The sequence below is a fragment of the Phocoena phocoena genome, chromosome 10, assembly GCF_963924675.1.
Source record: "Phocoena phocoena chromosome 10, mPhoPho1.1, whole genome shotgun sequence".
Lineage (NCBI taxonomy): Eukaryota > Metazoa > Chordata > Mammalia > Artiodactyla > Phocoenidae > Phocoena > Phocoena phocoena.
The window spans coordinates 1,861,065-1,876,785 of NC_089228.1; the positions used below are offsets into that span (position 1 = coordinate 1,861,065).

Genomic DNA, 15,721 nt, shown 5'->3' on the forward strand with positions numbered 1-15,721 from the left:
TAAGGACCCTGATGACCAGCTGGGCCAGCATCACCTTAGTGAAGTTACCTTGGCCAGTGGTTTTGAGGAGCTTTGAACAGTCCATACAAGCCTCCTTGTCAGCAGGGAGGCTTCAGTGAGGCCCTGCACCATGGCCACCTGCTAACTACACTAACTCACAATGTTAACCAACAATGCTAACTATGCTGACATTGCTAGCTACCTTGTTTTATTGCAGTTTGCTTTATTGCGCTTAGCAAATATGCATTTTTTAATATCTTTATTGGAGTATAATTGCTTTACAATGTCGTGTTAGTTTCTGCTGTATAACAAAGTGAATCAGTTATATGTATACGTGTATCCCCATATCCTTTCCCTCTTGAGCCTCCCTCCCACCCTCTCTATCCCACCCCTCTAGGTGGTCACAGAGCACTGGGCTGATGTCCCTGTGCTATGCAGGAGCTTCCCACTAGCCATCCATTTTACATTTGGTGGTGTATATACGTCATTGCTACTCTCTCATTTTGTCCCAGCTTCCCCTTCCCCACCGTGTCCTCAAGTCCGTTCTGTACGTCTGTGTCTTTATTCCTGCCCTGCCACTAGGTTCATCAGTACCGTTTTTTTTTTAGATTCTATATATGTGCGTTAGTATATAGTATTCATTTTTCTCTTTCTGACTTACTTCACTCTGTATGACAGACTCTAGGTTCATCCACCTCATTACAGATAGCTCAGCAAATATGCATTTTTTTACAAATCGAAGGTTTGTGCCAACCCTGCGTCGAGCAAGTCTGTCAGTGCCATTTCTCCAACAGCATTTGCTCAGTTCAGGTCTCTTTGTCACATTTTGATAATTCTCAGAATACGTCAGGCTTTTTCATTATTATTATATTTGTTATAGTGATCTTTGATCAGTGATCTTTGATGTTACTGTTGCAAAAAGATTACAGTTCCCTGAAGGCTCAGAGGATGTTTGGTAGTTTTAGTAATTAAGTATTTTGAAATTAAGGCCATGTATATTTTCTTAGACATAACACTATTGCACACTTAATAGACTACAGTATAGTGTAAACATAACTTTTATATGCACAAAAAAGTTTGTGTGCATATAAAATGCCTAAAAGTTTATGTGCATATAAAGACTTGATTTACGGCTGTGTTCACTTTATTGCATTGGTCTGGAAGCAAACCTGCAGTATCTGAGCTCCCTGTGTACTGCCTGTGCTAACCAACTACAGTAGCAATACTGATTACTAACAAGGCTTACTATGCTAATGATGCTAACTAAACAAAAATGTCTTATTTCGAGAAAAAAATGTGAGCTAAAGATCAAGTAAAGATTATCGGTAGATCTCTCATCAGAAACCTTGGAGGCCAGATGGCATGGTTTGAAGTATTCAGAGTATTGAAGGGGAAAGCTGTCAATCAAGAATCCTATACCTGGCAAAACTGTCCTTCAGAACTGAGGGAGGAATTAAGACCTTCCCAGATCAACCAAAGCTGAGAGAGTCCTTTACCACCAGACCTGCCTGCGAGGGGCTTGTCCTTCAAAAGCTGGTGCTGTTGTAGCTGGTGTTAAAAGACTTACTTAAAAACCCCCTTTGTGGGGGGGCACACAACATAAAGATGTAATTTTGTAACATCAGTAAGTGAAAGGGAGGCGGGTCAGAGTTGTATAGGAACAGTTCTTGTATGTTTTTTTTTAAAAATTATTTATTTATTATTTTCGGCTGCGTTGGGTCTTCGTTGCTGCGCGCGGGCCTTCTCCAGCTGCAGCGAGCGGGGGCTACTCTTCACTGTGGTGCGCGGGCTTCTCATTGCAGTGGCCTCTCTTGTTGTGGAGCACGGGCTGTAAAGCGCAGGCTTCAGTAGTTGTGGAGCACGGGCTTTAGCTGCTCCATGGCATGTGGGATCTTCCCTGACCAGGGCTCGAACCTCTGTCCCCTGCATTGGCAGGCGGATTCCCAACGACTGCGCCACCAGGGAAGCCCTCTTGTATGTCTTTGAAGTTAAGCTGGTATAAATTGGCCTTACACTGTTATTAGGATGTCAGATGTAGTTCCATGATAATCAGAAAAAAGAGCCATAGGATATACGCAAAAGAGGAAATGAAGAGGGAGTTAAAATGTTTCACTATGAAAATCAGCTAAGGACAAAAGAAGATAGCCATGCAGGAAGTGAGGGAAGAAGAGCCATAAGGCATATGAAACACAAAGGAAAATGATCGAAATAAGTACTTCGTTATTAGTAATTCCTTTAACTATAAATGCATTAAACTGTCCAGTTAAAAGACAGATTGGCAGATTGGAGAGAAAAGCATCTATCTACTTGCTGTCCACAGGAGACTCACTTCAGAGCCAAAGACATAAAAATGTTTAATGTAAAAGAGTGGGGAAAAGATACATGCAAATAGTAACCAAAAGAGAGGGCGACTATACTAATCTGAGGTAAAGTAGATTAAGTACAGCAAGAAGATAAAAACAGTGATTAACATTTACACACCATTTGACAAGCCATCAAAATATATGAAGCAAAAATTAACGGAACTGAAGGGAGAAATAGTTCGACAGTAATACTGAGTGACCCAGACAGAAGATAAGTGAGGAAGTGGAGGACTTGAATGACACAGTAAACCAGTTCGGTCCAGCAGACACACGACCCTATCCACCACCAACAGAACACGCATTCTTCTCAAGTAGACATGGGTCATTCTCAACGATAGAATATATGTTGGGCCATAATTTAAGTCTCCGTATGTTTTTCTTTTTCTTTTTTTTTTTTTTTTTTTGCGGTATGCGGGCCTCTCCCGTTGCGAGCACAGGCTCCGGACGCGCAGGCCCAGCGGCCGTGGCTCACGGGCCCAGCCACTCCGCGGCATGTGGGATCTTCCCGGACCGGGGCACGAACCCGTGTCCCCTGCATTAGCAGGCCAACTCTCAACCACTGCGCCACCAGGGAAGCCCCAAGTCTCCGTATGTTTTATAAAGTAGACTGTCATACAAAGTACCTTTGTGACCACAAAGATGATGTTTAGAAATCAGTAACAGGAGGAAAACTAGAAAATCCAGAGATGTGTAGATGTTAAATAACACATTCTTAAAGAACTAATGGGCCAAAGAAGAAATCGCAAGAGAAATTTAAAAATATTTAGGGACAGGGAATTCAGTGGCAGTCCAGTGATTAGGACTTGGTGCTTTCATTGCCACGGCCCGGGTTCAATCCCTGGTTGGGGAACAAAAACACCCCGCAAGCCGTGCGATGTGGGAAAAAAATTTTTTTAGGGACAGATAAAATAAAAACGACATACTAAAACTTATGGGCCATGGGACTTCCCTGGCGATCTAGTGGTTAACACACTGCGCTCCCAATGCAGGGGGCATGGGTTCGATTCCTTGTCGGGGAATTAAGGTCCCGAGTGCTGTGTGGTGTGGCCAAAATAAAGTTTTAAAAATAAAACTTACGGGACACAGCAAAGAAGTGCTAGGGGGGAAATTTATAACTACAAATGCTGACAAAGATTAGTGCAGAAAACCCTTTAGATTGACTAAGAATTTTAAAAAGGCTCATATTACTAAAATCAGGAATGAAAGTGGGGATGTTACTACCCATTCTATGAATAAAAAGGATTATAAGAGAGTCTTAGGAACACTTGCACACCAACGAATTGGATAGCGCGGATGAAATTGACAGTTTCCTAGCAGCACACAGACTGCCAGAACTAAACAGGAAATAGACAATCATACTTGTCAGGCTGGGAGAGTGAGTCCGCTATCATAGACCTCCTGACAGGGAAAAGCCCTGTGTCTGATGGCTCCACCGGTGAGTTCTAACAGACGTTTAAAGACAACACCAGTTCTTCTCAGATTCTTCCCGCACATTGAAGAGGGGGCAAGATTTCTTAACTCACTCTGTGAGGCCAGCATTGCTCTGATACGAAAGCCAGACAAACACTACAAAAAAAAGAAAACCACAGAGTAGTATCTCTTATGAACAGTGATGCAAAAGCCCTTAACAAAATACCAGCAAATCAAATTCAGCAGCATATTAAAAGGATTATATACCATGACCAAGTGGGATTTATTCCTGGAATGCTAGGATGGTTCCACAACCAAACAGCGATCATGAATACACCGCATTAACAGAATGAAAGGGAAAAAAACCATGTCATCTCAGTTGATGCAGAAAAAGCCTTTGACAAAATTCAACACCATTTCACAATGAAAACGAAACACTGGGAATAGAAGGAAATTATTTCAACATAATAAAAGCCATGTATGAAAAACCCACAGTGAACGTTATACTCAGTGGTGAAAGACTAATACTTTGTCTTCTAAAATCAGCAACGAGGCAAGGATGCCCACTTTTACCCCTTCTATTCCAAACACTACTGAAAGTTCTAGCCAGAGCAGTTTGGCAAGAAAAAGAAATAAAACATCCAAATTGGAAAGCAAAGAGATACATGGTCTTATACGTGGAGTACCTTAAAGATTTCATACCAAAAAATTAAAAAACTAAAACCTGCTAAGAGCTAATAAACTAGTTCAACAGTTTCAGGATACAAAGTGAACACACAAAAATCAGGTGCATTTCTTTTTCTTTTTTTTTTTCTTTTATAATTAACTAATTTATTTATTTTTGGCTGCATTGGGTCTTCGTTGCTGTGCGCAGGCTTTCTCTAGTTGTGGCGAGCATGCACTCTTCATCCCGGTGCATGGGCTTCTCATTGCTCTGGCTTCTCTTGTTGCAGAGCACGGGCTCTGGGCGCGCGGGCTTCATTAGTTGTGGCTCGTGGGCTCTAGAGTGCAGGCTCAGTAGTTGTGGTGCACAGGCTTAGTTGCTCCGTGACATGTGGGCTCTTCCCAGACGAGGGCTCAAACCTGTGTCCCCTGCATTGGCAGGTGGATTCTTTTTTTTAGTAAGATATTTTAATATAATTGCCTTATTAATAAAAACATGGAACGCTTTGCGAAGTTGCGTGTCATCCTTGCGCAAGGGCCATGCTTATCTTCTCTGTATTGTTCCAATTTTAGTATATGTGCTGCCGAAGCGAGCATGGCAGGAGGATTTTTAACCACTGCACCACCAGGGGAGTCCCCATCAACTGCATTTCTGTAGACTAAAAATGAACAATCCAAAGAGGAAATTAAGGAAACAATTCCATGTACAGGAGTATCAAAGGGAATAAAATACCTACAAATAAATTTAACTTGGTAGGTGAGAAAGACTTGTAAAGTAAAAACTATAAACATTGCTGAGAGAAGTTAAAGATGTAAATAAGTGGAAAGACATCTCACATTCATGGATTAGAAAAATTAATATTCTTGGGAAACCATCTACAGATTCAACGCAATCCTTATCAAAATCCCAGTGACGTTTTTTGCAGAAATAGAAAAACTTATCCTAAAATTCATGTAGAAAATCATGGGACCCTCAATAGTCAAACAATTTTGAAAGCTCAGAGTTGGAGGTCTCTCACTTCTTGATTTTAAAACTTACTACAGGGGACTTCCCTGGTGGTCCAGTGGCTAATACTCCATGCTCCCAATGCAGGGGGCCCAGGTTCGATCCCTAGTCAAGGAACTAGATTCCACATGCCACAACTAAAGACCCTGCATGCCTCAACTAAAGACTCCACATGCTGCAACTAAAAGGTTCCTCATGCCTCAACTAAAAGACTCCTCATGCCACAACGAAGATCTCGCACACAGCAACAGAGATCCTGCGTGCCACAACTAAGACCCGACACAGCTAAATAAATAAATAAACTATAGTAATCAAAACAGTGTGGTATCGGGATAAGGATACACATGTAAACCAGTGGAACAGAATAGAAAGCCCAGAAATTAATCTTCACATTCATGGTGGATTGAGTTTTGACAAAGGTTCCAAGTCCATTCGGTGGTGAAAGCACAGTGCCTTCAGCAAATCATAATGGTGCTGAGAAAGCATCTGCCTGCAGAATGATTTGGACCCGGACCTATCATCATATAAAAAAATTAAAACCGGGCTTCCCTCATGGCGCAGTGGTTGAGAGTCTGCCTGCTGATGCAGGGGACACGGGTTCGTGCCCCAGTCCGGGAAGATCCCACATGCCGCGGAGCGGCTAGGCCCCTGAGCCGTGGCCGCTGAGCCTGTGCGTCCGGAGCCTGTGCTCCGCAACGGGAGAGGCCACAACAGTGAGAGGCCCACGTACTGCAAGAAAAATAAAATAAAATAAAAAAATAAAACCAAAGACCTAAATCTTTTTTTTCTTTTTAAAATTTATTTTATTAATTTATTTTTGGCTGTGTTGGGTCTTTGTTGCTGCGTGCGGACTTTCTCTAGTTGCGGTGAGTGGGGACTACTCTTTGTTGTGGTGCGCAGGCTTCTCATTGCGGTGGCTTCTCTTGTTGTGGAGCACGGGCTCTAGGTGTGCGGGCTTCAGTAGTTGTAGCGCACAGGCCCAGTAGTTGTGGCACACGGGCTCTAGAGCGCAGGCTCAGTAGTTGTGGAGCACGGGCTTAGTTGCTCCGCGGCATGTGGGATCTTCCTGGACCAGGGCTCGAACCCGTGTCCCCTGCATTGGCAGGCGGATTCTTAACCACTGTGCCACCAGGGAAGCCCAGACCTAAATCTTTTTTAAAAGAATTTTATTGAAGTATAGTTGATTTACCATGTTATGTTAATTTCTGCCGTACAGCAAAGTGACTTCGTTACGCATATTCTTTTCCATTATGGCGAGTCACAGAATATTGAATATAGTTCCTTGTGCTATACAGTAAGACCTTGTTTATCCATTCTATATATACTAGTTTGCATCTGCTAATCCCAAACTCCCAATCCATCCCTACCCCACCCCTCTCCCCCCTGGCAACAACACATCTGTTCTCTATGTGTGTGAGTCTGTTTCTGTTTCATAGATATGTTCAGTTGTGTTGTATTTTAGATTCCACATGTAAGTGATATCATATGGTATTTATCTTTCTGACTTACTTTGCTTAGTATGGTATTCTCTAGGTCCATCTGTGTTGCTGCAAATGGCATTATTTCTTTCCTTTTTATGGCTGAGTAATATTCCAGAGCATGTGTATGTGTGTGTACGTGTGTGTACACATATACATGTATATACATACACACACACACCCCATATCTTCTTTATCCATTCATCTGTCATTGGACATTTAGGTTGTTTCCATATCTTGGCTATTGTAAATAACGCTGCGATGAACATAGGGGAATGTATCTTTTTGAATTAAAGTTCTGTCTGGCTATGTGCCCAGCAGTGGGATTGCTGGATCATATCGTAATTCTATTTTTAGTTTTCTGAGGAACCTCCATACTGTTTTCCATAATGGTTGCACCAATTTACATTCTCACTAACAGTGTAGGAGGGTTCCCTTTTCTCCACACCCTCTCCAATATTTATTATTTGTACACTTTAAAAAAATTATATGGATGCGTCGGATCTTAGTTGCGGCATGTAGGATCTTAGTTGTGGCATGTGTGCTCCAGAGTGCTCAGGCTCAGTAGTTGTGGCATGTGCGCTTAGTTGCCCCACGGCATGTGGGATCTTAGTTTCCCGACTGGGGATTGAACCTACATCCCCTGCATTGGAAGGCGGATTCTTAACCACTGGATCACCAGGGAGTCCCTTGTAGCCATTTTTTTTTTTTGGCTGCACTGGTCTTCGTTGAGGTGTGCAGGCTTCTCTTGTTGCAGAGCACAGGCTGTAAGCATGCGGGCTTCAGTAGTTGCAGCACCACAGGCTCAGGAGTTGGCGGCACGCTGGCCCTAGAGCATATGGGCTTCAGTAGTTGTGGCACATGGGCTCAGTAGTTGTGGCTCACAGGCTCTAGAGCACAGGCTCCCCTTGTAGACTTTTCTTTTTTTTTTTTTTTTGCGGTACGCGGGCCTCTCACTGTTGTGGCCTCTCCCGTTGCGGAGCACAAGCTCTGGACGTGCAGGCTCAGCGGCCATGGCTCACAGGCCCAGCTGCTCCGCCGCCTGTGGAATCTTCCCGGACTGGGGCACGAACCCGTGTCCCCTGCATTGGCAGGCGAACTCTCAACCACTGTGCCACCAGGGAAGCCCCCCCTTGTAGACATTTTAATGATGGCCATTCTGACCTGTGTGAGGTGGTACCTCATTGTATTTTATTTTATTTTTTAATTTGGCTGCACCAGGTCTTAGTTGTGGCACGTGAGATCTTTAGTTGCAGCATGTGGGATCTTTAGTTGCGGCATGCAGGATCCTTTAGTTGCAGCATGTAGGATCTAGTTCCCTGACCGGGGATCGGACCCAGGCCTCCTGCATTGAGAGTGCGGAGTCTTAGCCACTGGACCACCAGGGAAATCCCCCTCCTTGTAATTTTGATTTGCATTTCTCTAATAATTACCGATGTTGAGCCTCTTTTTATGTGCCCGTTGGCCGCCTGTATTTCTTGGGGGGAATGTCTGTTTAGGTCTTTTGCATATTTTTTGATTGGGTTGTTTTTTTGTTATTGAGTAGTGTGAGCTGTTTGTATATTTTGGCAATTAAACCTTTGTCAGTTGCATTGTTTGCAAATATTTTCTCCCAGTCCATAGGTTGTATTTTCGTTTTGTTTATGGTTTCCTTTGCTGTACAAAAGCGTGTAAGTTTGATTAGGTCGCATCTGTTTATTTTTGATTTTATTTCTGTTGCTTTGGGAGACTGACCTAAGAAAACATTGGTATGATTTACATCAGAGAATGTTTTGCCTGTGTTCTCTTTTAGGAGTTTTATGGTGTCACATCTTGTATTTAAATCTCAAAGACCTAAATCTAAAGAGTCAAAACTTTGAGGGACTTCTGTGGTGGTCCAGTGGTGTTAAGACTCCATACTTCCACTGCATGGGGCGTGGGTTTGATCCCTGGTTGGGGAACTAAGATCCCACATGCCACGTGGTGTGGCCAAAAAAAAAAAAAAAAAAAAGTTGAAATCGGGGATATTTCAAGAGATGGATTCAGCAGTGATTTTGTGGATATGATACCAAAGGCACAGGCAACAATAGAAAAAAAAGGTAAATTAGACTTTATCACAATTAAAGACTTTTGTGTTTCCAAGGACAGCATTAGGAGAGTAAAAAGTCAGCTTACAGAATGGGAGAAGATGTTTATAAATCATACACCTGATAAGGCTTAATATTCAGAATACATATTTAAAGCTCCTGCAAGTCAACAACAAACAAGCAGTTTGATTAAAAGTGGGTTCAGGACCCAAATAGACATTTCTCCAAAGAAGATATAGAAATGGCTGATCCACACACACAAAATACACAGCATCACTAGTCGATAGGAGATTCAAAACAGTAATATACTACTTCACACGGATTATGATGGCTCTTGTTTTTAAAAATGCAAAAAATTTGTGTTGGTGAGGATGTAGAGAAATTGGGACCCTCGTGTATTGCTGGTAGGAATGTAATATGGTGCTGGAGTTGTGGAAAGCAGTGTGGTGGTTCCTTAGGAGATTAAACAAAAGCACTGTATGTCCTGGCACTTAGGTGTATATACCGACAAGATTTGAAATCAGAATCTCAAACAGATACTCGTACACTATTGTTCACGGCAGAATTATTCACAACAGTCAACAGGTAGAGAGTACCTGTGTGCTCATCAAGTGGTAAATGGATAAGTCAAATATGGTATCTAGGTACAGCGGTGTATTATTCACCATATAAAGGAATGAAGTTCTGGTGTGGGCTGCAATGTGGACGAATCTTGAATTGAAAGCGTGCCAAGTGAGATAAGCCATACAGGAAAGGAGAAATATTGTATGACCCCGCGTACAAAAGCTATTTCGATAAGGCCAATTCAGAGACAGAGGGTAGAATAGAGATTACCTCTCCCTGCGGTGGGCGGGGGGGGGCAGGAAATGGGGTTATTGCTTAATCTGTGTAGAGTTTCTGTTTGTCCTGATGAAAAAGTTCTGGAAATAGGTAGTTGTGATGGTTGCACCACAGGGTGATGTTCTTAACACACGCAGAAATTAAGATCAGTATCTTCTCTTCAAACAAGTTCTTTCTCCCAAATAAAAGCCAGACAGCATCTTAACTGACAGATCTCTGACCTTGAAATGTGATTTTGTAGTTACATCAAGGTTGGTAAACAGCAGTAGGGAAGCGGAGAACCTCTATTCTAAAGCTGCTGTCCTACGTCGACCACGCGTCACCACCTTGTAGTGTGCTCAGCAGCGCTGCGTGGACCTGTGCAAAAGCACGCAAACCTGACCTAGTTACGGACTGTTCGGCCCTTTGCCTTTGCAGCGTGGTACTGGTGTGTTTCCACCTTGAGTTAGTGTTTGGCAGTGATATTCCTGAATGTTATCTGAGGCAAGCTGTGCATCGGTGATCTTCTGAGGCATGTGGATCTTTATTTTGCCAGAATCTTGCCAGCACAGTTTGAGTCCCTTTAAACCTATACTTCAGTAATAACCTGTGGATAGTAACCTTTGAAATGGAAGCAGAGTGTTCGGAAACTTCTGACATCCTGTTCTTCAGCACTTCCTCCTCAGCCTAAGGAGCTGGACTTTGGCCTGAGCCCTGCAGTCTGCCGGGTTTTCACATCTGCCTGGTGTGATGGTTAATTTTGTGTGTCAACCTGACCGGGCAAGGGATGCCCAGGTATTTGCCTAAAGCATCATTCTGGGGGTGTCTTTGCCGTGTTTCTGGATGAGATTCACAGTTGAATGTGTGGACTGAGCAAAGCAGGCTGCCCTCATCCAATCCTGGGAGGCCCAACTAGAAAGAAAGGCTGAGGAAGAGAATTCACTTTGTCTGCAGGTTTTCTCCTGTCTTCCGTCTCAGACTGGATCTGACACCACCAGCTCGCCTGGTTCTCAGGCCTTCACACTGCAGATCGTGGGACATCTCGGCCTCCGTAATCACGTGAGAACTTCCTTGCTAAATCTAAGTACTAAATCTCATGTATGTATTATATAATCTCATACAGTGTTACATAAACATAAATCTCATACATATGAAGTTTATTTTATTTTTTTTACAAACAAAAAAATTTTATTGTAGTTGAATTTTGTGTAAATTTCTGCCGTACAGCAAAGTGACAGTGATACATTTATGTATACATTCTTTTTTTTTTAACATCTCTTTTGGAGTATAATTGCTTTACAGTGTTGTGTTAGTTGTTGCTGTATAACAAAGTGAATCAGCTATACGTATACATATATCCCCATATCCCCTCCCTCTTGCATCTCCCTCCTACCCTCCCTATCCCACCCCTCTAGGTGGTCACAAAGCACCGAGCTGATCTCCCTGTGCTATGCAGCTGCTTCCCACTAGCTACCTATTTTACATTTGGTAGTATATATATGTCAGTGCCACTCTCTCACTTCACCCCAGCTTACCCTTCCCCCTCCCGTGTCCTCAAGTCCATTCTCTATGTCTGTGTCTTTATTCCTGTCCTGCCCCTACGTTCTTCAGAACCTTTTTTTTTTTTAAGTTTCCACATATATGTGTTAGCATACGGTATTTATCTTTTTCTGACTTAATGAAGTTTATTTTTAACGACAGATTTGGTGTCAACCGAACCATTAGGCTCTGTTCCTTCACCCTCATGGTTCTGTTTCTCTGGAGAACCCTGACTAGCACATCTGGCGTTAACAGAGTTACTCTTCCTAGAGACAGGCCCCAGAGCATCACTATGCTGATCTTTACCGTACCTCTGCTTCACAAGTACTTCTTACAGTTCAGGGAACTAGTCTGATTTGAGAATGGCCAGATGTACTCTGACTGGCAAAAAGGTCATTGCAGTCGCCAAGCCAACAGGCTTTTTTTTTTTTTTTTGCCGTACGCGGGCCAGCCTCTCTGCGGCATGTGGGATCTTCCCGGACCGGGGCTCGAACACGTGTCCCCTGCGTTGGCAGGTGGATTCTTAACCACTGTGCCACCAGGGAAGTCCCAAAATGATTTTTTAAAACTCTATTTCAGTCATTCCTTCTGTATTCCTTCTACTCTCTTTTTAAAATTAGTTGATTTACAATGTTGTATTAGTTTCATGTGTACAGCAAAATGATACAGATATATATCTATTCTATTTCATAGTCTTTTCCATTATAGGTTATTACAAGATACTGAATATAGTTCCCTGTACTATACAGTAGGTCCTTATTTTTTAATCATGTATTCCTTCTACTGGCATTCATGTGTTAAAAATTTTTTCCCACTTGTCAACTGGCAAATTTTTCTCCACTTGTACAATTCCTTTTTTTCCCCCCATAAATTTATTTTATTTATTTATTTTTGTCTGCGTTGGGTCTTCGTTGCCGTGCGCGGGCTGTCTCTAGTTGGTGGCGAGCGGGGGCTGCTCTTCATTGTGGTGCACAGGCTTCTCGTTGCGGTGGCTTCTCGTTGTGGAGCACGGGCTCTAGGTGCGTGAGCTCAGTATTTGTGGCTGTCAGGCGCTAGAGTGCAGGCTCAGTAGTTGTGACGCACGGGCTTAGTTGCTCCACAGCACGTGGGATCTTCCCGGACCAGGGCCCAAACCCGTGTCCCCTGCATTGGCAGGCGGATTCTTAACCACTATGCCACCAGGGAAGTCCTACAATTCCTATTGAAAAGGCAGGATACACTAATTGTTTTTCTCTATTCATGGGCTTTCAGAGTGAGGAATTATTATGTGAAATAATCTTCATCAGAATTTACACTTTGTAACATTTTTGGTAGCTGATTATAAAGTCATGACTGCAGAAAGGAATCATATGGTACATTTAGTTCAATCTTACATTTGCTTTCCTGATGAGTGTCCTGTCTTCTGCTTACCATGACAGTGTTTTCCCTGTGCTTCTTGATATATCCTACTTTATTCAGCAACTGGTGGTTATTCCGTTTCCTTGATTCAAAACTCATTTGTTAAACCACTGGTCCGGATCCTGTCCTCTGGAGTAATGCAGTTGGGCACACGTTTATTGTGTATTGAGGCTGCCAGTGTTTGAGTGCCTTTTTTCAGTGGAGCACATCAGAGTTCATGTGATGTTTTTGCGTTTGTGTCTGTATAGGTGGAGGGGCCAGCTGAGAACCTAGAGATTTCTTCACGTTAGAAGGTGTTCCGGTGTTATTTGGGTTGGGTTAGGCAGGATAGGTGAATAGGTGTGAGAAGCAGTGACGGTGAGGAGGGGCAGGAAGGTCATTCCAGTTAAAAACATGTCACGGCAGAGTCCGAGGTAGATGAGTTGAGGGCGCTGGAAAGGGACTGGATCTGGAGAAGTGGGAGGCTGTGGGCAGGAGCCTGGTGTGCGGTCAGGGCCATCACTGCACTGCTCCTGGTTGCCGTGGACTGGGTGGAGGGTTCCTGGCAGCCTCCCAGGAGAACCTGGGAATCCATGTCCCGCCCAGCGTGGTGACGGCGAGACATCTCGTGTTTTCACCTCTCTTCTCCGTTTTTGACTTTTTAGTCCTGGGGGCCCGGATTATTTTGCTTCCGTGTAGTCTGTTCTGTGTTCATGGGTTGATGCCCGTTGGGATGTGTGTTCTGGAGTTGTACTTCAGCACAGGTGGACTGGCTGGGGCTTACTGGTGTCCCTGAGGGCTGTGTGTGTTTGTAGCAGATGCTTCGTTCTTGATTGGACTCTTGCTGCTGTTCCTTGTATCTTTAAATGTTAAGAAAGAATGTATCTTAATTTTAAGTTTTGTATTTGGTGGAAGATTCCCTCAGTCATGGGGTTCATCTCAGGAAGAAGGGTGGAGACTAAAATAGGTTCTGTAATTGAGCTGTCACAGGACAAGGAACCCCACAGCGCACTGAGTTGGAAAACGTTGTACTGGATTAATGTCACCAGGACCCAGTTGTAGCTCCAGGAATTTGAGAAGTAGAGACACGTTGGTCTCTGGCTCCTCTGCCTCTTCATTCTCATATCTTCTCAGGAACACACCCACCTTTTACAGAGTTAGGAATTCAGTGTAAGGCCCAAGGAGAGCAAATTACTTACCTCAACTTGCACAGCTCGTAAGTTTCAGAGCCCAGATTTGAACCAGAGCCTTCAGGTCCCAAGCCCTTGGTTGGTCTCTCATCCCCCAAGTTCCTCTTGCATGTGAGTGAGGAGCAGATCTGAGCCCCTCCGGGGGAAAGGAATTGGGAATGCCCCTGGAGCCATAGCCTGCTGACCAGCCTTGTGTGACCAGCTGTAGACCAGTAGGAATCTTGTCGCTCTTCATGTTCTCTTCAGAGTATTGCGTTTTTGCCTCTGAAGATGAACCAAAATGCTTAAAACTTTTTTGGAAATGTTGGCTGTTTAAGTCTAGCTGTTGGGTTTTTTGTTGTTTTTGGTTTATGGGGGGCTGGGGGGGCGAGCGGAATGCAGGATATTAGTTTCCCAACCAGGGATCAAACCTGCGCCCGCTGCAGTGGAAGCACGGAGTCTTAACCACTGGACCGCCAGGGAAGCCCCTAGGTGATGGGTACTGTTAAAAGATAATTTTCAAGAAAATGTAAGATCATGACTGTCATTTAAATATGAAATGAACAAAGAACAGACATACATGGAAGTTGGTAATGTTGCAGGGAACCTGCAGTTGGACACAAAACTGTCTTTTCCGTGGTGGAAGTTTGTCCAGGTAGAATTCATTTGTGTAGACAAGAGCCATTTGTTCTACCATCGTTACTACAACCTACAGTTGGTCAAGGGCAGTGAGACCCCAGAGTCTAAGTAGTGCATCATTTCCCATTGGAGGCATCCCATACTTTTTTTGTTTTTGGCTGTGCTGGGTCTTAGTTGCAGCACGCAGGATCTTTAGTTGCGGCATGCGGGATCTAGTTCCCTGACCAGGGATTGAACCTGGGCCCCCTGCATTGGGAGCGCAGTCTTAACCACTGGACCACCAGGGAAGTCCCCCATACTCTTTTTAATTGCAAGTTCCCTTACAGCATATGAGTTGATAATGCTACTCTCTCTACTTCTTTCCTTTCATATTAAAATTTTTAAACACTTGTTTTAAAAATGTTTTTGTTGGGGAGGCTTTGTGAATTGAAGCCCCAGCGGTTACATATTAGGTTTAATGTACTTTGATGACATGATATGAAATATGGTCTTTATTTTAAAGATGATGTATTTGGGAACATTTTCTTCTTCAAGTATCTGTTCTGAGAATGATGACCCTTGTGACAAGGTATGGGACTCCTGGTACTCCTATATTCCTAGTATCTGACTTGGAAGCAATACCCAAGGTTTTGAGCCTGTAGACCCTTAAACTTTGGACAAGAGTTTGCTGCTGTAACTAGCATTTCCCCTGGGGATAACTCCACCTGTGCGCTTCAGTGTCGGAGAGGTAAATGCTGTGTAGCCACAGTTTTGTATTCCTTTGATCTTATTCTTTGGAGAGGTGGAGGGGTTTAGGTGGTGTGACAGTGCAGAAGTTGAAATTGAAGTTCACTGTTTGGAAGAAGCAAACCAGTGTTTGGAACTAAAGGGCTCTTGCATACCCGGACAGCCAGCGGCCATCGAGAGTCCTTATGTCTTCAGTTAAACGTGAGGAGGGGTGGGCTGCCCTGCAGGGAGAGTCCTCTTTGGGGGTCTGTTGACTGGAGAATAGCAGGAGCGCGGGGGAGGAGAGGCAGCACTAATGCAACCTTCACATTTGTAGCCTGGCCTCTGGCCACAGCTTGTGTTGACTTGAGGAGGAAGGCCGCTGGCTTAATGATGCTCTCCACCTCGCCCTCCTGGGGACTCTCGTTGAATCTGTCTTCCATTGGTTTCCACCTTTCCTCTCTTAGGAGGGTAAAGGACACATTTG

The 15,721-nt window shown here is 43.7% G+C and overlaps 1 protein-coding gene and 1 non-coding gene across 3 annotated transcripts in view; one reads left to right on the plus strand and one right to left on the minus strand.

Annotated features, from left to right (window-relative positions):
* Positions 1-15,721, plus strand: part of RAB7A (RAB7A, member RAS oncogene family) — a 69,381-nt gene that overhangs the window by 20,584 nt on the left and 33,076 nt on the right. The gene's annotated exons all lie outside the window — the stretch shown is intronic.
* On the minus strand, positions 4,927-5,033 carry LOC136130132 (U6 spliceosomal RNA). Its single transcript, XR_010656324.1, has one exon. It is a non-coding gene; the product is annotated as a U6 spliceosomal RNA (small nuclear RNA).